The sequence below is a fragment of the Ascaphus truei genome, chromosome 8 (assembly GCF_040206685.1).
Source record: "Ascaphus truei isolate aAscTru1 chromosome 8, aAscTru1.hap1, whole genome shotgun sequence".
Classification (NCBI taxonomy): domain Eukaryota; kingdom Metazoa; phylum Chordata; class Amphibia; order Anura; family Ascaphidae; genus Ascaphus; species Ascaphus truei.
The window spans coordinates 62266849-62290933 of NC_134490.1; positions in this window are offsets into that span (position 1 = coordinate 62266849).

A 24085-nucleotide genomic window follows, 5' to 3' on the forward strand; every position below is an offset into this window, starting at 1 on the left:
TCTTCTAACACAGCACATTGCAGGCCTATCCTACCTCTTCTAACACAGCACATTGCAGACCTATCCTATCTCTTCTAACACAGCACATTGCAAGCCTGTCCTACCTCTTCTAACACAGCACATTGCAGACCTATCCTATCTCTTCTAACAGCACATTGCAGGCCTATCCTATCTCTTCTAACACAGCACATTGCAGGCCTATCCTATCTCTTCTAACCCAACACATTGCAGACATATCCTATCTCTTCTAACACAGCACATTGCAGCCTATCCCATCTCTTCTAACACAGCACATTGCAGGCCTCTCCTACCTCTTCTAACACAACACATTGCAGGACTATCCTATCTATTCTAACACAACACATTGCAGGCCTATCCGCTCTCTTTTAACACAACACATTGCAGGCCTATCTGCTCTCTTTTAACACAGCACATTGCAGGCCTATCCTATCTCTTTTAACACAGCACATTGCAGGCCTATCCTACCTCTTCTAACACAGCACATTGCAGGCCTGTCCTATCTCTTCTAACACAGCACATTGCAGGCCTCTCCTACCTCTTCTAACACAACACATTGCAGCTTATCCTACCTCTTCTAACACAGCACATTGCAGGACTATCCTATCTATTCTAACACAGCACATTGCAGCCTATCCTACCTCTTCTAACACAGCACATTGCAGGCCTCTCCTACCTCTTCTAACACAACACATTGCAGGACTATCCTATCTATTCTAACACAGCACATTGCAGCCTATCCTATCTCTTCTAACACAGCACATTGCAGGCCTATCCTACCTCTTCTAACACAGCACATTGCAGGCCTCTCCTACCTCTTCTAACACAGCACATTGCAGGCCTATCCTCTCTCTTCTAACACAGCACATTGCAGGCCTATCCGCTCTCTTCTAACACAGCACATTGCAGGCCTATCCTATCTCTTCTAACACAACACATTGCAGGCCTATCCGCTCTCTTTTAACACAACACATTGCAGTCCTATCTGCTCTCTTTTAACACAGCACATTGCAGGCCTATCCTATCTCTTTTAACACAGCACATTGCAGGCCTATCCTACCTCTCCTAACACAACACATTGCAGGTCTATCCTATCTCTTCTAACACAACACATTGCAGCCTATCCGCTCACTTCTAACACAGCACATTGCAGCCTATCCTATCTCTCCTAACACAGCACATTGCAGGCCTATCCTATCTCTTCTAACACAGCACATTGCAGGCCTATCCTATCTCTTCTAACACTACACATTGCAGGCCTATCCTATCTCTTCTAACACAGCACATAGCAGGCCTATCCTACCTCTTCTAACACAACACATTGCAGGCCTATCCTACCTCTTCTAACACAGCACATTGCAGGCCTATCCTACCTCTCCTAACACAGCACATTTCAGGCCTATCCTACCTCTCCTAACACAACACATTGCAGGCCTATCCTACCTCTCCTAACACAACACATTGCAGGCCTATCATATCTCTCCTAACACAGCACATTGCAGGCCTATCCTATCTCTTCTAACAATTTTAACCTTATCTGTAACAGCATAAACTCCTAATCATATATTATCTCTAACTATCCATGAAATGTCTGTACATTGAATGTATAACTAAATAGGATGAGAAGAACAGAAAGCGCACACTTCTTGGTGCAATAACGTTTTTACTAGATTAATGAGACAAACAAACAAATAGTGGTAATACACTCACAAACATCCGAATAAAATAAGCAATTAGCCGTAGTTCACAGATCCGCGCTGGAGATATGCAGAGTTGTCCTCACGGGGGGATACTCCGCCTGTTGCTGCAGCGCGTCCGCTGCTTGCTTCCGCCTTTCCGGTAATGGGAGGTTCCTGCTGTCTCTCGTGACGCCTCCCTAGTGCGTCACCATGTAACCTCCTCCGTACGGCGTCGCAGCAACCCTGGCGGTTGCAGGGATGATCCCACTCCAGCCCGGGCCAACCACGTTAACCCGTTCCCTGCCTTCTCCCTCACAGTCTTCAGCTCTGCAGAAACTCAACAGCTACGGTCGTAGTATCACCATGCAAACCACCGTACATGTTTCGAGGCGTGGCCTCTTCGTCAGGGGTGTGGTTTGCTATGGTGACAGGTTGCCTGCTATAAATGTAGCCCCGGTCTATTTTTAGCCTCAGCGACCCCCTTCGTGGCGTGCCGAGCGGTCGGGGGTGCCGCCGGAGGCAGCGATGGACCCGCCGGCACACCGAGAAGGTGGATGCCGGAGCAGGGAGCTCTCCGAGGCTCTGCGGCGCACCCGGCTAGCGGGGGCCGCCATGACAGGTTGCGCCCGCGTGAGCCGCCATGACAGGTTGCGCCCGCGTGAGCATTGGTCGCACATGCGCAGTAAGGTGGGGGGGTTGCGGCGGCCATTAGGGAGTCGCACATGCGCAGTGCAAGCGCGCACCCGGCCCCAATGCAAAAGCAGCCTCCACGGGACTACAGTTCCGATGAGGCTTAGGGCCAAAGACCCCAGGTGTCCCAGAGTGGCCAAGGATTCTCAGACAGGGAGAAAGGGATACATTTCGCGGGCTTAGGAACGGCAGTTGGAGCTGGGAGCTGGAAGGGGGAGGCAGGGTGTAGGGAGCAAGTGGCTCCTACACCAGGTAAGGTAATCCCCAGGTCCCAGGCAGGCCCCAATCCCCACTAGGGTAGTGGGTAGGTGCTGAGGGAAGGCCCCTAAGGTAGGGACCCTGCCATTAGGTGTGTGGGTGTAGTATTGTCAGTGACACAGCTGTCAGTGCTAGGAGAATCCCTGAAGTCACCGTAGGTTGCAGTGCTGCAGGGAAGCCCTATAGTGGTAGCGAATATCACCCCTTACTGAGTACCAGTTAGAGACAAAGCATAGAGTTGCGGCGGTTGCAGTCATCTGGGACCAGACGGCTGGACACCGTGATATCTGGAGGCCACGAGTCGGATGCGTCTGATCCTTTTCGAAGCTGTTACCGGTCACAGGTCACCGGAAGGTATTATTTACATCAAGTGCACCAACACCGGTCAACAGGCGCTGATCCCGCCTTAGGTATAACTCTTTGGGGACACTAGCTAAGTGGCCAAAGGACTGATCCTATACAAATATAGTACCATACATGGACACGGTGTGTGGGGCACGCGGTGAGGGGACGGAGACGTTACTCCTGATGAGAGTGGCCGAGCCACTAAGGTTATATTGCGTTATAGCATAAGAGTATATATGATATGTGTTATTGCTACGGTTCATTATAAAGTGATAAGGTATTGTTGCGTTACAGTAAAAACCAGTTACAATCATAAGGTGTTGTTATGTTTCTTGCCCAGGGGAATCTTACATCACGGGGATCATGGGTAAGTGGAGGCACTGCGCTATAAGTGTTACCCCAGGCTCCCAGATAGCGGAGGCCCAGATCTCCTGGAGCCACAGATTGTATGCAGTACCAGTAGTCTCTTTGGGAGCGTCAGAAAAAGGGCTACATACTCATTAAGTTTAAGGGCTTAATCAAAGGCTTACTGCCTCCCCCTACTGGTTGGTATACATAAACACTGCTAAACAATCCTCCAAGTAACATATACATGGCATGCAGATAAGAGCATTAGAGAGTGCCCTATATCATTACTCTACATAATAAAATAATCAATTAATAACAGTAAGCCTAAATACTTTAAAATACACATTATTAAAATATATGAATTGGGATGATAACTAAATTATCGATCATTCCTAACATAAACATTATCCGTATAGAACATTAATAGACAGACCAAAAATAAATAAATCTAAAAAATTCCAACATTATATATAAAACTTCACAATGAACTCAATACTTAAAACCAAATCACTTAGCATAAAAATGAAATCAGGTCTACCTCTTCATTTAACCCTTCCGGTGTGAGTGTACCCAATTCATGGATACAAAAGGTCTCCCTTTGACGTAACCTGAGGAATTGGTCACCCCCTTGGGGCGCATCTCAACAACCTCTATCCCTATCACATTCAAGCTACTCGGATCCATATTGTGTTTATATTTGAAGTGCCTAGAGACTCCATGTGTAACAACCCCTTTTAATACGGATGTCTTCTTTCTACCCCCTTTGTATCTAAAGCCCTCTCCTGCCTTAAACCTTTCTCACTTTCTGCCCTGCACCCCTGGAATGCCCTTCCCCTCAGTAACCGACCAGCACCCTCTCTATCCACCTTAAGGCTAAGGCCCCGGTCACGGCGCTGTAATGCGCGCCCGCGCTTTTGGCTGCGCGTTCCGGCGATTCCCCGGTCTGCAGCTCACTGCAGGAGCAGAGACCGGGGGGGGCGTGGCGGAGGAGTGACGGGGGCGCGGCCATGACGTCACCCGGCAGGTTCGCCCTCATTGGCTGAACCGCCGGGGGGCGTGCCGTATCGCTCGTCGCGAGTCCTGCTCTCAATTCTATTGAGAGCAGGAGTAGCTCTCGCGCGAGCGCTGCGGCCCCCCCCTCGCAGCGGGCCCGGCGCCATTGCGGGGAGGGCTCTCGTGCGCACAGCGGACGCTGTAGCAGGCAGCGGGGGCAAGGCCTTAGACACATCTGCTTAAAGAAGCATACGAATAGCACTGTGGATATTCTGAACACATGATACATAAGCTTGGCCCCCTGCAGACGCACTTACCAGAACTCCCTCCTCCTGTCTCTGTATGTTCTCCCTACCTACCAATTAGACTGTAAGCTCCTCGGAGCAGGGACTCCTCTTCCTTAATGTTACTTTTATATCTGAAGCACTTATTCCCATGACCTGTTATTTATATTATCTGTTATTTATATGATATGTATTACTACTGTGAAGCGCTATGTACATTTATGGCGCTATATAAATAAAGACATACAATACCATAATATGTTTCCCCTGTGTTCTAAAAAACGCATTTTCAGAGGACGTTTTGTTCTTCCGACATATTTTAGTCCACAGCCACATGACAGAATATATACCACAAAACTTCTATTACAATTAATAAAACTTTTTATTGTATATAATCGATTGGTTTTATCTACTCTAAACGACTTTTGTTTATCCACAATGTATTTGCACGTCAGGCAATGACCCCCACACCTATAGAATCCTTTGATACACCCATTCCTTGTCTTCATATTTTTATTCTTGTCAGATTGATTCCTGAGTAATGTTGGTGCCAGCATATTTTTAAAAGAATCAGCCTTTCTATAAACTATTCTTGGGCGTTCTTTATATAAGGCAACCTGTCACCAGAGCAAACCACACCCCTGACGATGAGGCCACGCCTCGAAATATGTAGGGTGGTTTGCATGGTGATACTACGACCGTAGCTGTTGAGTTTCTGCAGAGCTGAAGACTGTGAGGGAGAAGGCAGGGAACGGGTTAACGTGGTTGGCCCGGGCTGGAGTGAGATCATCCCTGCAACCGCCAGGGTTGCTGCGACGCCGTACGGAGGAGGTTACATGGTGACGCACTAAGGAGGCGTCACGAGAGACAGCAGGAACCTCCCATTACCGGAAAGGCGGAAGCAAGCAGCGGACGCGCTGCAGCAACAGGCGGAGTATCCCCCCGTGAGGACAACTCTGCATATCTCCAGCGCGGATCTGTGAACTACGGCTAATTGCTTATTTTATTCGGATGTTTGTGAGTGTATTACCACTATTTGTTTGTTTGTCTCATTAATCTAGTAAAAACATTATTGCACCAAGAAGTGTGCGCTTTCTGTTCTTCTCATCCTATTTAGTTATCATTGAAGTGGTGGGTTAGCACTTCCAACTGAGGGAGCGGCACCTTCCTGGAACTTTGTTTTTTGGACTGTTTCTGGCAACAGATTGGACTCTAAGGTTGTATTTAACCCCTTAGGGGCCAACTCAAGGACATTTACACATTCATATTTGCTTGTTGTTAAGCGCCTGTAGCTGAACTGTATGTATTGTGATTATTTAACACACTTATTCATGGTCGACTCAAAGACTGCAAGGTTCCCAGGTCCTGTGGCTGCAAAACAAGTCCAAATCACCACCCCTGTGCTTGACAGTTGGTATGAGGTGTTTGTGCTGATATGCTGTGTTTGGTTTTCACCAAACGTGGCGCTGTGCATTATGGACAAACATCTCCATTTTGGTCTCGTCTGTCCAAAGGACATTGTTCCAGAAGTCTTGTGGTTTGTTCAGATGCAACTTTGCAAACCTAAGCCATGCTGCCATGTTATTTTTAGAGAGAAGAGGCTTTCTCCTGGCAACCCTTCCAAACAAATCATACTTGTTCAGTCTTTTGCTAATTGTACTGTCATGAACTTTAACATTTAACATGCTAACTGAGGCCTGTAGAGTCTGAGATGTAACTCTTGGGTATTTTGCAATTTCTCTGAGCATTGCACGGTCTGATCTTGGGGTGAATTTGCTGGGACGTCCACTCCTGGGAAGATTGGCAATTGTATTGAATGTTTTTCACTTTTGAATAATCTTTCTCATTGTAGAATGATGGACTTTAAATTGTTTGGAAATGGCCTTATAACTCTTCCCAGATTGATGGGCAGCAACAATTGCTTCTCTAAGATCATTGCTGATGTCTTTCCTCCTTGGCATTGTGTTAACACACACCTGAATGCTCCAGACCAGCAAACTGCTAAAACTTCGGCTTTTATAGAGGTGGTCACACTTGCTGACGATCAATTAATCAAGGGCATTTGATTAGCAGCACCTGTCTGCTACTTAGCATCTTAATTCCTATGGAAGCAGTAAGGGTGTACTTAGTTTTTCACACATAGCTTCTCCATTTTGGCTTTATTTTTGTTAAATAAATCATGACACGGTGTAATATGTCATGTGTTGTTGTTCATCTGAGGTTTTATTTACCTAATTTTTAGGCCTGCCAAGAAACAGATGATTGTTATGTCCTGATATGTAAAACCATAGAATTCAAAGAGGGTGTACTTTCTTTTTCACACAACTGTATATATACACACACATAATTAAGTATATACAACCCTGTGTGTGTGTTTGTGCAGGGCGCAAGATCTGTGTTATTCTGTGTAATAGCGCCAGGTCGGTGTATTAACGTGATACAAGAGAACCCGGTTTCTTTAAAAAAATAAAAAAAAAATCTTTATTAGTATTTAATTCATATTTATAAAAATGAAATAAATATCAAATGACACTTTATTGTATCTTAACTTATTTATTTGATATTCCACCATAAACCAAAAATGGGGTCAAGGTCACATCATTGATTTACAGTAATGTTAAAATTCTTGTTTTTTAACTTTACGCATTTTTATTTTATGATATATATATATATACTGAGTTAAGTTATGGTGAGTAGAAAAAGTGACAAAAACCCTCCACAGCAAAGCAAATATGCAAATGTAAATACAACTGTATGCTCATCTGCATGTCTTAGGCAGGTCTGCAACCCCGCCTTTCACCATAATCACCCAGCACTTCCACTGCAGCAAGGGATTCTGGGAAATGACATTCAAATGAGCACACAGTGCCACTTTTTGCTTCAAAAACCATTTTTAACATGGTTCCCTATAGGCTTAAGCTTGCTGCATGGTCACAGCTTTGAGCACAGCCAAGGTTAAGGTGCATAACCAGAAAACCCACCCATAGACAGCTTTTTTTTTTTTTTTTTCCTCACGAGAGGGTACACCCTCTCGCTCATCGGATCCCAGTCCACTTCAGTGGATAGGGAGCTTGCCCTTGGACTGTCCAACCGAAGTCAGACCCGCCCTCAGTGCCCAGTTTCCCTGGAGGTTTTGACCATAATGGGTCTCATCAGTGTGGGGTTGATTAACTGGCTATGCAAAGAAGCTAAAGGATGGGGTTTACCATACTGAGTTAAGTTATGGTGAGTAAAAAAAGTGACAAAAACCCTCCACAGCAAAGCAAATATGCAAATGTAAATTCAACTGTATGCTCATCTGCATGTCTTAGGCAGGTCTGCCATGTTAAAAATGGTTTTGAGTCAAAAAGTGGCACTGTGTGCTCATTTCCATGTCATTTCCCAGAATCCCTTGCTGCAGTGGAAGTGCTGTGTGCTGGGTGATAATGGTGAAAGGTGGGGTTGCAGCAAGCACAAATAAAAGCATTTCGTTAGCCACAGAACGGTATCATCTATCACACACTCTTACATCACTTGCTTTCAGGAACCTTTTGACACCTCTAGCCATAAAACACATCCACACCGGGGGAAGGACCAGCACAGATAACATTCCAAGAGACACTGTTTTTAAGTATACCTTTTGCTTGCTTCATTCATTGTTACATCGCCGGAAGAAGAGATCAGTGTATCTCGAAAGCTCGCACAAATAAAAGCATTTCGTTAGCCACAGAACGGTATCATCTATTTATTTTTTGATTATATATATATATAATCACACTGTCCAGATCTTCTCTCCTCTCCCTGTTCATGTGGCGGTCATCTATCGCCCACCTACCTCTACTCATCCCCCTTCTGCCTTTCTCTCTCACTTTGAATCCTGGCTCTCTTTCTTTCTCTCCTCAGACTCCCCTGTTCTTCTCCTTGGGGACTTCAATTGCCACATTGATGACCCCTCTTTCTCTTGGGCTTCCCGCTTTCTTTCTCTTACCTCTTCTTTTGGCCTTCAACAGTGGACTGCAGCCAGCACCCACAAGGATGGCCACTACTTAGACCTGGTTTTCACTAAAAACTTCTCTCTCTCTGATTTCTCCATTTCCCCTTTTCCTCTCTCTGGCCATCATCTCATCTCATTCTCTTTATCTCGCTTCTCCCCTTCTCCACCTCCATCTACACCCCGGTTCTGCAGAAACCTGCGCTCTATTCACTTACCTGACTTTGAGTCCACTTTACACTCCTCCCTCTCCTCTCTCAGCTCTGCTACAGACCCTGACAACCTGGTCAGAAAGTACAACTCTGTCTTGTCCTCGTCTCTTGATCTACATGCCCCGCTTTCTCTCTGCCGCCCTCGCCCTTCTAACCCTAGACCCTGGCTAAATTCCCACACGCGCATGCTGCGTTCCTCCACTCGTTCCTCTGAACGCCTCTGGAGGAAGTCTCACACTCTCGCAGACTTCCTTCACTACAAATTTATGCTATCCTGTTTCAACTCTGCCCTCTCGCAAGCTAAACAAGCCTACTTTTCTGCACTAATCAACATGCACAAGTCTAACTCACGCCGACTGTTCTCTGTCTTTGATACTCTACTCAAACCACCCTCAGCTGCCTCTCCTTCCTCCATCTCCGCTCAGGACTTTGCTGACTATTTTAAGGAAAAGGTGGAATCCATACGGCAGAACATCCCCTCTGTTTCTTCCCCCCATCCTACACCTCTTCCTAACTCTCCTCCTGCCTTCCTTGAGTCTTTTTCCACTGTCTCAGAGGAGGATGTGTCGCTGTTGATCTCCTCTTCTCCCTCTACCACTTGCCCTCTTGACCCCATTCCCTCCCATCTCCTAAAACCTCTAGCTCCTACTATAATCCCTACGCTTACACACATTTTTAACTCCTCCCTCTGCTCTGGAACCTTTCCATCCTCCTTCAAACATGCAACAGTCATACCATTACTCAAAAACAGCAAGCTTGACCCTACCTGTCTTTCTAACTATCGACCTGTCTCCCTCCTGCCTTTTGCCTCTAAACTACTTGAACGTCTTGTATTCTCTCGCTTGCTCCATTTTCTCAACACCTATTCTCTCCTAGACCCTCTACAATCTGGCTTCCGCACTGCTCACTCCACCGAAACAGCCCTCACCAAAATAACTGACGACCTCCATGCTGCCAAAGACAGAGGTCATTACACTCTGCTCATATTACTCGACCTCTCTGCAGCATTTGACACCGTGGACCACCCTCTTCTCCTCCACATTCTCCATACTCTAGGTATTCGGAACAAAGCTCTATCCTGGATCTCATCCTACCTCTCCCATCGTACTTTTAGTGTCTCTTCTGCTAACACCTCCTCCTCCTCTATTGATCTCTCTGTGGGGGTACCCCAGGGCTCTGTCCTGGGACCTCTTCTCTTTTCTCTGTACACACTCTCTCTAGGTGACCTAATAACATCTTTTGGGTTTAATTATCACCTCTATGCCGACGACACACAAATATACTTTTCAACACCTGACCTTACACCTGCTGTACAAACCAAAGTTTCTGAATGTCTCTCTGCTATATCATCCTGGATGGCCCTCCGACGCCTTAAACTCAACATGGCTAAAACAGAGCTCCTCATACTTCCTCCCAAACCTGGCCCTACTACCTCCTGCCACATTACTGTTGGAACTACAATCATTCACCCAGTAGCCCAAGCACGCTGCCTAGGGGTCACGTTCGACTCCTCTCTCACATTCGCCCCTCACATTCAAAACATTTCTAAAACTTGTCGCTTTTTCCTCCGCAATATAACTAAGATACGCCCTTTCCTCTGTTGTTCGACTGCTAAAACTCTGACTCAGGCCCTCATTCTCTCCCGTCTTGATTACTGTAACCTCCTGCTGTCCGGCCTTCCTGCCTCTCACCTGTCTCCCCTACAATCTATCCTAAATGCTGCTGCCAGAATCACTCTACTCTTTCCTAGATCTGTCTCAGCATCTCCCCTCATGAAATCCCTCTCCTGGCTTCCGATCAAATCCTGCATCTCACACTCCATTCTTCTCCTCACTTTTAAAGCTTTACACTCTTCTGCCCCTCCTTACATATCAGCCCTAATTTCTCGCTATGCACCATCCCGACTCTTGCGTTCTTCTCAAGGATGTCTTCTTTCTACCCCCTTTGTATCTAAAGCCCTCTCCCGCCTTAAACCTTTTTCACTGACTGCCCCACTCCTCTGGAATGCCCTTCCCCTCAGTACCCGACTAGCACCCTCTCAATCCACCTTTATGACCCACCTTAAGACACACTTGCTTAAAGAAGCATACGAATAGCACTGTGGATATTCTAAACACGATACATAATGCTTGGCCCCCTTCAGACGCACTTACCAGAACTCCCTCCTACTGTCTCTGTACGTTCTCCCCACCTACCAATTAGACTGTAAGCTCCTCAGGCAGGGACTCCCTGTTCCGAAATGTTACTTTTATGTCTAAAGCACTTATTCCCATGATCTGTTATTTATATTATCTGTTATTTATTTGATTACCACATGTATTACTACTGTGAAGCGCTATGTACACTAATGGCGCTATATAAATAAAGACATACAATACAATATATATATATAAAAAACCACTAGAGGGCAATATAGTTAGCAGTTTATTTTACACTTGAAGCCATCTCTTATCACCCGAGAAGGAATCCTATGCAGCTTTCTGTGACATAGCGCCAGTTCTGCGTTATTCCGTGCAATAGATCCAGGTCCGTGTTATTCCTTGCCATAGCGCCAGATCGGTTATTCCGTGTCAGCGCCAGGTCAGTGTTATTTCGTGTCATAGTGCCATAACCGTGTTATTCTGTGTCATAGCGCCAGATTCGTGTTATTCCGTGTGATAGCGTCAGATTCGTGTTATTCATGTCATAGCGCCAGATCCATGTTATTCTGTGTCATAGCGCCAGATCCATGTTATTCCGTGTCATAGCGCCAGATTCGTGTTATTCCGTGTGATAGCGTCAGATTCGTGTTATTCCGTGTCATAGCGCCAGATTCATGTTATTCCGTGTCATAGCGCCAGATTCATGTTATTCCATGTCATAGCGCCAGATTCATGTTATTCCATGTCATAGCGCCAGATTTGTGTTATTCCGTGTGATAGCGTCAGATTCGTGTTATTCCGTGTCATAGCGCCAGATTCATGTTATTCCATGTCATAGCGCCAGATTCGTGTTATTCCGTGTGATAGCGCCAGATTTGTGTTATTCCGTGTGATAGCGTCAGATTCGTGTTATTCCGTGTCATAGCGCCAGATTCATGTTATTCCGTGTCATAGCGCCAGATTCATGTTATTCCATATCATAGCGCCAGATTCGTGTTATTCCGTGTGATAGCGCCAGATTTGTGTTATTCCGTGTGATAGCGTCAGATTCGTGTTATTCCGTGTCATAGCGCCAGATTCGTGTTATTCCGTGTGATAGCGTCAGATTCGTGTTATTCCGTGTCATAACGACAGATTCGTGTTATTCCGTGTCATAGCGCCAGATTCGTGTTATTCCGTGTGATAGCGTCAGATTCGTGTTATTCCGTGTCATAGCGCCAGATTCGTGTTATTCCGTGTCATAGCGCCAGATTCGTGTTATTCCGTGTCATAGCGCCAGATCCATGTTATTCCGTGTCATAGCGCCAGATTCGTGTTATTCCGTGTCATAGCGCCAGATCCGTGTTATTCCGTGTCATAGCGCCAGATTCGTGTTATTCTGTGTCATAGCGCCAGATCCATGTTATTCCGTGTCATAGCGCCAGATTCGTGTTATTCCGTGTCATAGCGCCAGATTCGTGTTATTCCGTGTCATAGCGCCAGATCCATGTTATTCCGTGTCATAGCGCCAGATTCGTGTTATTCCGTGTCATAGCGCCAGATCCATGTTATTCCATGTCATAGCGCCAGATTCATGTTATTCCGTGTCATAGCGCCAGGTCGGTGTTATACTCACTTCACAGAATATGGGCCCAACACTTCTCTAGGATTTTTACATCCTTATCTGTCCACTGGTTTTTTTTCTCTAGTCTATTTCTTTTCCCATTATTCTCCAGCTCTTTTTTTCTTCTCAGCAGTGCTCTTAATGATAAAATTAATAATAATAATAACTAATTTTCTTATAACCTGTCCTTTATATAAAATAACCCTTAAACTACCAAAAACATCCGAGTGTATTCATATAGCAATTCTATATGTCTCAGCTGGTCTGACCACAGATAAGAATGTATCTGACATTAACAGTAAAGCAGTCAGCTTTTTCTGTCGCGTGACCATACCCTCTAGGACCGGCAGGGGAAAGAGTAGAATTTCAAGGGCAGAAGATGGAGGCCGCAAAAGCCCGTGGGCCGCACAGTGAGTCCGGGCGGGCTGCTTGCGGGCGTATGTTGTGTGGGCCTGCCATACTGTAACTCAGAGACAGCTACAAGCCAGCACTGGCTCATAGAGCATGACACAGATTGTTAATATGATTATGCCACCCTATGACAATGTACAACTCTGAGCAGTGGCGGATTTCCCGATAGGTCCGGGCCTAGGGCGGCAAAATGTTGGGGCAGCAAAAATGTCCGCCCAAATATACAGATGCAGCGCTCTTGGGCCTGATGGGAAGGCACATACAGGCTTACCCCAGTTTAAGGACACTCACTTTAAGTACACTCGTGAGTAAGGACATATCGCCCAATAGGCAAACGGCAGCGCACGCACGCGCCTGCCTGCACGTCCTGAACAGCAATACCGGCTCCCTACCTGTACCGAAGCTGTGCGCAAGCGGGGAGACTACAGGCATACCCCAGTTTAAGGACACTCACTTTAAGTACACTCGCGAGTAAGGACATATCATCCAATAGGCAAACGGCAGCTCACGCATGCGCCTGTCAGCACGTCCTGAACAGCAATACCGGCTTCCAACCTGTACCGAAGCTGTGCGCAAGCGGGGAGACTACAGTATAGAGCCTGTTACAAATGTGTTATTTACATCAGTTATGCACGTATATGACGATTGCAGTACAGTACATGTATCAATAAGTGGAAAAAAGGTAGTGCTTCACTTTAAGTACATTTTCGCTTTACATACATGCTCCGGTCCCATTGCGTACGTTAATGCGGGGTATGCCTGTATAGATCCTGGTACAAATGCGTTATTTACATCAGTTATGCACGTATATGATGATTGCAGTACAGTACATGCATCGATAAGTGGGGAAAAGGTAGTGCTTCACTTTAAGTACATTTTCGCTTTACATACATGCTCTGGACCCATTGCGTACGTTAATGCGGGGTATATCTGTACATGTGACGGTCGCTTCCTTGCTGCCACCCTCCTTCCAAATCGCAGCTTCAAATGACGACATGACGACGCGTTACCATGGCAACGCGATGCCATGTAACGTCACATTGGTGACGTCCGCGGTGTCATTTGACGCTGCGATTCTGAAGGAGAAGAAGGGCAGCTGCAAGGAGGCGGCCGTCACATGTAAATAAATGCCTATGGGCATCTTCACATCTGCCGCAGACTCTGGGACAACACCCCATTCTGAAGATCTGTCTCCATTCCAGTGTGTCAATGAGAATGGGGGAATTGCCACAACTTCCTTCAGTAACTGCAAGCCAAGTACGTCTGGGCTCCATTAGCATTAAAGAACCAGCGCGCCCACAGGAAAGCTGTCATTTTAAATGATCTCTTGAGGTAGCTTTGGAAATTTTGGTGAACTCAGTGCCACATTGGAAAATTCGTAATGTAAAACAAATAAAAACACCACTTGTGAGCACAGTCGCATGTCTCAGCCAGGTCCCAACACTGCCTTCCCCATTATTTCCTAGCATAGAATGCTTTGCAGCCAGGGATTCTGGGTAATGACATGCAAATGGGCACACACACCCAGTGTGTCACTTTTTGCTTCTTGTCCATTTTAACATGGACCCCTATAAGCTTATATCTGCCGTATTACACAGCTTTTTCAGCATAGCCAGGGTTAAAGAAGTGCAGAGCCAGTAACCCTTCTCACAGACAGCTTGGGGTGGGTCTGATGCTTCATAATGTGTTTGTATTTATAAATACTAACCAGGTACAACATCTGCCTTGTTTCTTTGTGTAAGAAGAACAATTCATTCATTTATAAATGCGTTACTATGATTTTAGTTGGGCACAGCGAGCTCCTCAGGCAACCACATTCAAATGCTTAGTGCAAATAACGAAACATTTCAGAGAAGGCAGCAAGAGCATGCAACAAGTAAAACAATGCTGTGACCCAGAAGAAACATTATACCCATACGTAGCACTTTCCTGTGGGAAAAACGGGCGATTCATATCGCATACCTTGCTGATACAATCATTACTTTCTACTTTGTATCACTCATCACCCTTCACACGGCCTTGTTTTCTTTGCATGAAAATTGCTCACACAAAATGTCAGAGCCCGTTTTTTTTTTATACTTATTATTATTGGAGATTTTTTACATACGTCGATATTATTGAAACAGTGTTATTTTATTTTGTACAGATTTTCACAGATCACGTTTTAAGGAATCACAATCGCCTCGCTTAACAATCAGCATTGTCAGGTGACATCTTTATTTACCCAGGTTGCATTTCTGTATGTGTCACTCGTGTAACATCTTATCTGTTTCCTGTACACCGGCTTTGCCTTTTCAACATTATCATCATTGTGGTTTTATTTTCCTTCCTTTTTTTTTTTCTTTATAACCTTTAACTAACTAGTTAAGAGAAAAACCCATCTTAAAGCTGCAGACCAAGCAATATCCTACATGTGTGTTTTTTAATAACTCACTTCTGTACTATGAGAAAATACTTGTAGCATTTAAAAAAAAAAAACAACAACAAAAAACTGCTCTAAATGACATTTTTAATGTATTACAATATAACCAGCATTTTTTGTTTCTATAGCAACTATTTACAGTGTTTCTAATCCATTTTGGGAAATTAATATGGCTGCTAAGAAAGCTTCCCTTTCATGGGCCACTAGGAAGCCTCGGTGTCATCCGAGCTTGGCATGGATCTACCTATAGGATAACACCAGCAGAAAGCTTTGATTTTACTTTCATATTATCCGCACATAAAAAGGTAAATATCTTGGAACCAGTGACTCAATGGAGCTAGGAATAGCAGAAATCGGCTCCAGCGGCCCTCCTATTGTATATTCAAGAACCTCCCAGTATACATTATATTCAAGGCAAACAGGAGTGTTTTCCTGGCTCTTATCATACTGGACAACTCTTTCTATTTATGTGCGGTGACTACCACATACCTCTATTTGCTGAAAATGGATCATTTTGGTACTTTCTGTCTGAAAAAATCCCTCTATATGTAACGGATTTTCTGACCTAGCCTGACCCACCCAATCTCACATTGGCCCCTGTGGTCTAACCAGTCCCCATTACATGGTTGTGTCTGGTGGTGCACCTGTTGGCAACAGGACTCCTGAGTCTCCCGCATGATGTTGTGTGGGGATTGCCAACCCAGACAGGTAGCTGAGGTAGTGTGCATGAGTCCTACCTATATCCAGGGAAATTCCTCCAGCAGCAGCAGGAAGGGTAGCGCAGCACAGCCGTAGACAAACAGGGTGTAGACGTAGGTCACCACCTACGTCTACACCCTGTTTGTCTACGGCTGTGCTGCGCTACCCTTCCTGCTGCTGCTGGAGGAATTTCCTTGCTGTCTACTGCCGTCACGCACGCCGGGTAACCAGTGCACACGGAGGAGATCACCGCTGGTCAGGTGACAGCCGTGCGCGATGCCGCAATCACGCCGAGAGTAGCGGTGCCACATCCACAACAAGCAGCTTACCTGAGGCACGATATCGGGCATTTCCCCACCTCATCTACACCGGAGGAGATCACCGCCGGTCACTTGACCGCCCCACGTGACGCTCCAGTCACGAAAGGGTTGGCGGTGCTACATTTACATCACTGCTACGGAAGATTCAATTACCGGCGTTCACTCTCCTAAACCGTGAGTTTTAAAGCAACCATTGGTGCCCAGAGCTGGGCCAGTTGCCATCTGATAACTAAGGTCTAAATACATTATGCAACGGTTACATTACTCATTCTGATGCACCTGATAGGATATACCTGTGTATCCGTTTCTACTCTACCTATATCCAGTGCAGCGCCTCCACCTCATCAGGATCCCTGCGTCCGCATGGGGATGATTCTGATGAGGAACTCCTCTGTGGTGCCTTCCTCTGCAGAGTAATCCCAGACTCACACACAAGGGTATCTCTATTCAAGGTCATCTTTATTGGCATGGTGGTATGGGCCAGCTGCCCCTCACAGCTATCAGCTTAGCCGCTCATTCCTTTGCTGCGCTCCATCTGGAAAGTTCCTCCTTCTCCTAATGGAGTTGCTTTCCACCTCTCCCCTTAGGGAGATTCAACAGCTTCTCTGTCTCTCTGCTCAGAGCTGCACAGACTCACAGCTAGCATGAGACTACTGCAACACTGTTGCAGACCTTCACGTGCCTCTTACTGAACAGAGGCAGCACAACAACAGGAAACTGAACTAACTTTAGGCAGTGCTATGTCTTATATCACCTCAGGAACAGGCACATCTCTGATGTCACTAAGGGTGGACACCAAGCATGTTGTCACTTCCTTTGGGACATATGACACCTCACCAGGGTTTGAGGGCAAACCTCCATGATGACTACTGGCAACCCTGCATACTTACCAGGATTACTGCCAGCATGAAAGAGATATGTACACCAATTTTACACATGGCTACATTCTCCCCCTGGTGGAACCCAACGACCCGGCTGGGATCTAAATTTGCGGAACCTTCCTTCAGGTAGCACTGCAAAACACAACAATACACATTACAGTACATATCTTTTCATCATAAACATAATAACAGATACATCCTAATGTAGATGTATAACAACCAGGATTACTCCCTGATGGAGTATCCATTACTGGTACTACCATACCCTCTTAAGGTGGCCTACGCACAGCATGGTCCACTGGGTTTAGAGCAGCAATGCTGTAACACTCTGGGTGACATACTGGACACCCACAAACAGCCCATAACTCTGGCATGGATGCTAGTGGACTGAGCGGATCATGCCTATACACTTCCTTAAGGCATTTCCTGGAGATGTAAGCTATCCTTTCTGCTGTCTCAGTATACCAATTTTCATCTGATACTTCACGATCCCAATTTTCTATGGAACTATCAGTATCCCAATTCTCCTCGTCTGATCCTTCCTCATCATCAGAACTATATCCTCTATCCTCATCAGTGGAATCCATCTCAAACTCAATTTCTCCCTCCCTTGGATGGTGAAAATAAAGTAATAGCTTTTGGCGATCCCTGGCAACCCTTGCCGACACTGGAGGTACATAGGGGGTTCCCCGGGCAATAGGCACAATATGAGCAACATTACCCAAATCCCCAGAAGACACTCCTGTGGACCCTGTGGACCTAGAATTGGACCCAAAGCGCTTAGGCCTACATTTTATATTAGCATTGCAATCAGTATTACTCGTACAAGATGACTCTTTTCTCCTATGCATTTCCCACCCCGCTCTCTCATCGGATGTAAAGCAACCACCCCAGTCCAGGTTCTCCCCAGTCCATTCATCAGCGCTGCCCTGTGACTCCCCAGACCACCCTTGGCTCGATCGGGACCCCGAGGGAGACGTGACAGGGGCTTTAACTATGGCCGGGGGTTGAGCATAGGGAAATACTGCCGGCATATGTGGGGCTACGACCCGCAACTGTTCGCTACCTTGCCCGGTACCATCGGACTGGCACTCCGGTTCACTCGTGTCCTTGTTCCATCCGGTTCCGCTGTGCCCACCGGAAATTATGTCATGGATCTCGCGGGACTCGCCCCCATCTTGAGTTGGGTTCCCCACCGGAACCTCTTCCTCCAGAACGAAGTCCGCCGCCGGAAGTGAAGGTTCTGCGCTCCGCTCGGTCCCGGACTAGGCCTTTCTCCACCGTTGCCACCACCGGCGCCTGGGGAGGGCAAGGGTATCGCTTACCGCTCCGTCAGCTCGGGATGGTTCCTCCTCCTTCCGAGCTGTAAGTCACCACGGCTGTGGGACTCCGCCGCTCCGGTTGTCTCCGCACAGGCGATCTCGGCACCTCGAGACTCCGCTCCGCTGCGACACAGGTAAGTGCTGGTTCTTTTGCAGCACCGCTGTAGTGGTCCGCCGGTAGGCACATCACCACCGTCATCGGGGTCGCTTTCTCCTCGTCCGAGGAGTCGAACTCCGATTCAGGAAGTGGCACTCCCATTGGGGACCGACGGTGAGGTTCCGGGTTCTCACCGCGGTTGTAGACCCCTTTCTCTTCAGGCTCTGTTCTGATCATTAGGAGCGATCCCCATTCTCCGGGATCAACTAGTTCTTTGCAGGCCGCACGCGGGGCTTCAGCCGTCAGCATAGCTGTGTCCGCTCCCGCCTCCACGGTCTACCCTGGTACGAAGTGCTGCATGGCCCCTAGGTAGTGGATGCCACATTGGGGACACCTTGCCGTGGTGCTAGTTTCTCCACCGGGCATCCTGCACTGCATGCACAGGCACCGCAATGTCTCTTTGTCCCCAGCCTTGACTACCAGGAAGCCTCCTGGCAATGAATAGGGATATACCCCAATGGCCATCTCGCTCTTTGTAGTGCTGGTTACGGGAGACACTTTGCACAGTGGTCTCTCCCGTTCACCTGCTCCTCGCAACTGAGGGACAGGAAGCTCACATCCACCTCCTCCCTCAGACAACTCGGGTCTCGCTTGGCAGAGGTAGAGACCAATCCCCCTGGTGAATATTTGGGGAGGGTCCCACAAGTTAATTGGATGCCCCAGCACAGGGGCTGAACTTTTCACAGTCCTGGGGGGCGCGGCTTCCGATTTCGCGCCACTACCCCTTGAGCGTAACTCCTTATTTGGCGGCAATTCTGGCCAATTTCCTGCAGCCACCTTGCTTGCAAAATCTTTGTCCTCTTTTCCGCGGGCAGCACTGATTACAGGAACTACTTTCTGTAATGATACGGCCGGTTCACCAGCTCCTTGCTCCGCTGGAGTCATGCCCACGGGGCATAATTGGAAACCACTCCCCCTGGTGGAGATTAGGGGGAGGTCCCATAGATTTATCAGGTGACCCAGCACTGGGGCTGAGCTGGTCACTGTCCATGAGGGCGCGGCCTCAGCTTTCGCGCCATACCCCCCATCAGGGCGGGGTTCTTTCTTTGGAGCCACTCCTGGCCAACTCTCTGCAAGTCCCGCATTTGCAGAATTTTCTGCAACTGGCCCACGCAGTCTCCCAGGGAAGCTGGAGCCGCCATTTTGATTTGCATCGCCAATCTCTTTAGCAACTGAGGTAGCTTTTTGTGTGTTGTACGCTGACTGGCAAGCAAATTCACCATTCTCCCCACACATTACGACAATGTCCTCCTCGCTATCATCCAGAGTAATACTCCGCGGCCCTAAGCAGGACCAGAACGGCGTGGCCACAGCTTTAGCGCCACTCCACAGCAGGCTCGTGAAAGTCACATCAGTAGCTTGCTCTTCAGCGGAACGCACACTACATGCGCTCCCTACATCTGCCTCCATCCGCCATTTTGGACCTTCCGCACCTCGCGGATCCTCCATTCTTGTGGTCGCCATTTGGTTGCTGTTCTTGCGGTTACTGTACATGGGGCTCCTCTCTGCGGGGCAGCCACCACACCAGAACAATAAAGACTGCCTTGATGCACCACCTTGTGTACCTAATGTAGGCTGGACTCGTGTTTGCACTACCTCAGGCTAGGCTCACTCTCTCTGTGTTTGCTGTATCTCCTTCCTCCCAGTCTGTGCTCCCTTCGGTAAGTGGTCTGGAATGGGCTAGAGTACTCTGGCTCTTCCATGCAGTACTTGGGTGTCTAACTACTGTTGGCTAGCCTAGCGCAGACCCTCTCAAGAATTCCTGACCACGTTAACAGGCTACCCCTTTAGGCATCCTACCAACTAGCACTGCCTCAAGGTGACTAGGACAGCTATAGCCCGGCTCCAAACCCCCAACTCCTTTCAGGCCCCTAGGTCTTCCCTGCGAACTGACAAACTCCATCAGCCCCCTGACTACCCCTAGGTCAGTCCCAACACAGCACAAAGTGGCAGCAGACACTCTCCCTGATTACCAGTGTGCCTAGCAAAAGCCTGTCCTGTTGACAGGTATCTCAGCAGCGCCTCCAAATGTAACGGATTTTTTGACCTAGCCTGACCCACCCAATCTCACATTGGCCCCTGTGGTCTAACCAGTCCCCATTACATGGTTGTGTCTGGTGGTGCACCTGTTGGCAACAGGACTCCTGAGTCTCCCGCATGATGTTGTGTGGGGATTGCCAACCCAGACAGGTAGCTGAGGTAGTGTGCATGAGTCCTACCTATATCCAGTGCAGCGCCTCCACCTCATCAGGATCCCTGCGTCCGCATGGGGATGATTCTGATGAGGAACTCCTCTGTGGTGCTTTCCTCTGCAGAGTAATCCCAGACTCACACACGAGGGTATCTCTATTCAAGGTCATCTTTATTGGCATGGTGGTATGGGCCAGCTGATCCTCACAACTATCAGCTTAGCCGCTCATTCCTTTGCTGCGCTCCATCTGGAAAGTTCCTCCTTCTCCTAATGGAGTTGCTTTCCACCTATCCCCTTAGGGAGATTCAACAGCTTCTCTGTCTCTCTGCTCAGAGCTGCACAGACTCACAGCTAGCATGAGACTACTGCAACACTGTTGCAGACCTTCACGTGCCTCTTACTGAACAGAGGCAGCACAACAACAGGAAACTGAACTAACTTTAGGCAGTGCTATGTCTTATATCACCTCAGGAACAGGCACATCTCTGATGTCACTAAGGGTGGACACCAAGCATGTTGTCACTTCCTTTGGGACATATGACACCTCACCAGGGTTTGAGGGCAAACCTCCATGATGACTACTGGCAACCCTGCATACTTACCAGGATTACTGCCAGCATGAAAGAGATATGTACACCAATTTTACACATGGCTACATATATAATGCTCTCACCAAATGGCTAAATAAAGTTACCCCATAAAGGTCTGGTGTTAGCTTCAACACGTCAGGCCACTGTGCACTGTTCGACTGTTCCTGGTTTTTGTTATTGTTTTGTTTTTGTGAGAAAATAAACCACTCCTGTTTGGTGTTCAGCTCCCAACTATTGCAACTCTACCCGTTACCTCCAAAAGTGCCCCCGCACTGCTGGACGTTTCTGGAGGAAATCACGCTCTAAAGCCAATTTCCTCCACTATAAATTCATACTCTCTTCCTATATCATGGCCCTTTCCCCTTTTATTCACTCATACTAACTCTGTCCTCTAATCCTTAATGTCTATTTGCCACCTTTAACTCCTGTCTCTCTGCTCAACCACACTTGCACCCCCTTTCACCCTCACGGCCCAAACCCTTGCCACCTACTTCACAAATAAGATTGAGTCCCTCAGACATAACATCTCTTCATATCAGACTCCACACGCACCACGTACCTCCCTTCACACACCTACATCCACCTTCAGCTCAGCTGTGACAGACAATGAGGTCTCCGTGCTCCTCTTATCATCTCACCCTACAACTTGCCCCCTTTATCCTATTCCCTCACATCTCCTCTGCTTCCTCTCTAGCGCACTAAGCCCTACCCTAAGTCACATTTTTAACCTCTCATCTCTGGCACATCCCCATCTTCATTTAAACATGCACTCATCATGCCCATTCTAGAGAAACCCAAACTCAATTTTTAACTACCGCTCTCTCTTCGCCCCTTTGCCTCCGAGCTACTTGAGTGGCTTGTATAAAACCACTTATAAGGAATAGGGCCACAGCAGAAATACCGCCTGCTTCCTCAGGAAAAGCCCTTTTCAAGAAAAGGGTATTTGTTATCCATCATCTTTGGCCTAGAGATACTGGAATCCAATACTGGACCAATAAAATCTTAAACTAGATGACTTCACAGTTAAACTAATGGAATAATAGATTTTTCTCAAATCAAGCAGATCTGATGGATCCCCGCTGAGGTTTGGTAACTAGTAAATAAATAAAGTGTATCAGTAACAGACCTCACAAAATATCCGTTTAACCCTATCCTGACACATCAGCATGTGACATCCAAAGTTCTAATAAAAGCACAGAGTCGTAGCTAAGGACAACATAAAAAATATAACAAAACAGTTCCTCCGAGATCTAGGAGTTAGGTTATATATGTGAAACCTTCACATCCGAGAAAGAGGCAAAAACATTATTTCTTCACTTCCTGTCAAGTGTTAAAGATAAATTCTTACAAACCAAAAAAGTTCTTAAATCAAACTTTCCGTGCTTTTAAAAATAAAAATGTTTCCTGCAGACACAATGCAGCGGCTTAAATACGCGACCCTGTAAACTGTTTTCATATTGGCATGGAAACTATGAGCAAAATGCCAGTAGTAAAAAAAAAAGTAATAAATCAAATTTAGATTTGAAGGAAAATGTCAGTTCTTAGGGGAGATTAAAAACACAGTTCACTTTGGGACACTACTAAAAGCGCTAGTCTGCATTAACCATATCCATGGAAGAAAAGCGGGGCATTGGGAAGTAGAAACAATAGATTAAATATCACAGAGTGTATTAAACATGCAAAATAGGCACATTACACCAGTGGTGCTCAACTTCAGCTCTCAAGCCACTCCCCTCCTCAACAGGTCAGGTTTTCAGGATATCCCAGTGTAGCCGAGTCCCCCTACCCTGCCTCCGGTGCGGAGGAGCTGTCAAGTAGTTGGCCGGAGCTCCGAGCGATCGGGAGTGTGGGGGTGGCCATTTTGGGAATCGCGCATGCGCAATGCGGTGATATGCGCAGTGTGAGAAGTGCGGCGGCCATCTTAGGACAGCTCTGCAGGAGCAGCCACGGGACTACAAGTCCCTAGGGGGAGGGACTGCAGCACAAGGGACTGTACCAGCCAATGGGATGCGAGCACTGCGAGGAACAGGATATCCTCCGCACGCGGAAAACCTGTGAGTCAGTATGGACGGAGGAGCCAAAGGAGAAGGTAGTGTCCAGGGAGCAGTGCTTCCTGGGCTAGGCCTAGACTTTGCCCCTAGGCCCCAGTTAGCCCTGAGACACCTGTAGAGGAGTGTTGCAGGGAAGGCCCCAGATAGGGACTCTTCCCCTTATTGTTATTTATGCACCGGTGACCGGACGGCCACGCGGTGTCCTGCGGCCTAGGACCAGGTCACAGGATCCAGAGACGTGTGAGACCCTCCGGCTGGAGCTCACCCCACAAGACGAATCAAGACCCTTTAGAAGAGAGGGGATTTGTGTTGGAGGCCCGCTCCGTGGGACCCGCTCCAACTCACTACGCCAAGCAGCAGCTGGATACTGGAGTACCCAGGCAGGTACCCAATGTGCACCTACATCCACAGGGGGTAGCGCTACCTCACACTTGGGTGGGAATTGCTGGGACAGGACACCAGGGGTATTGGTGCCAGTGGTATTGGTGTCAGTATTTTGT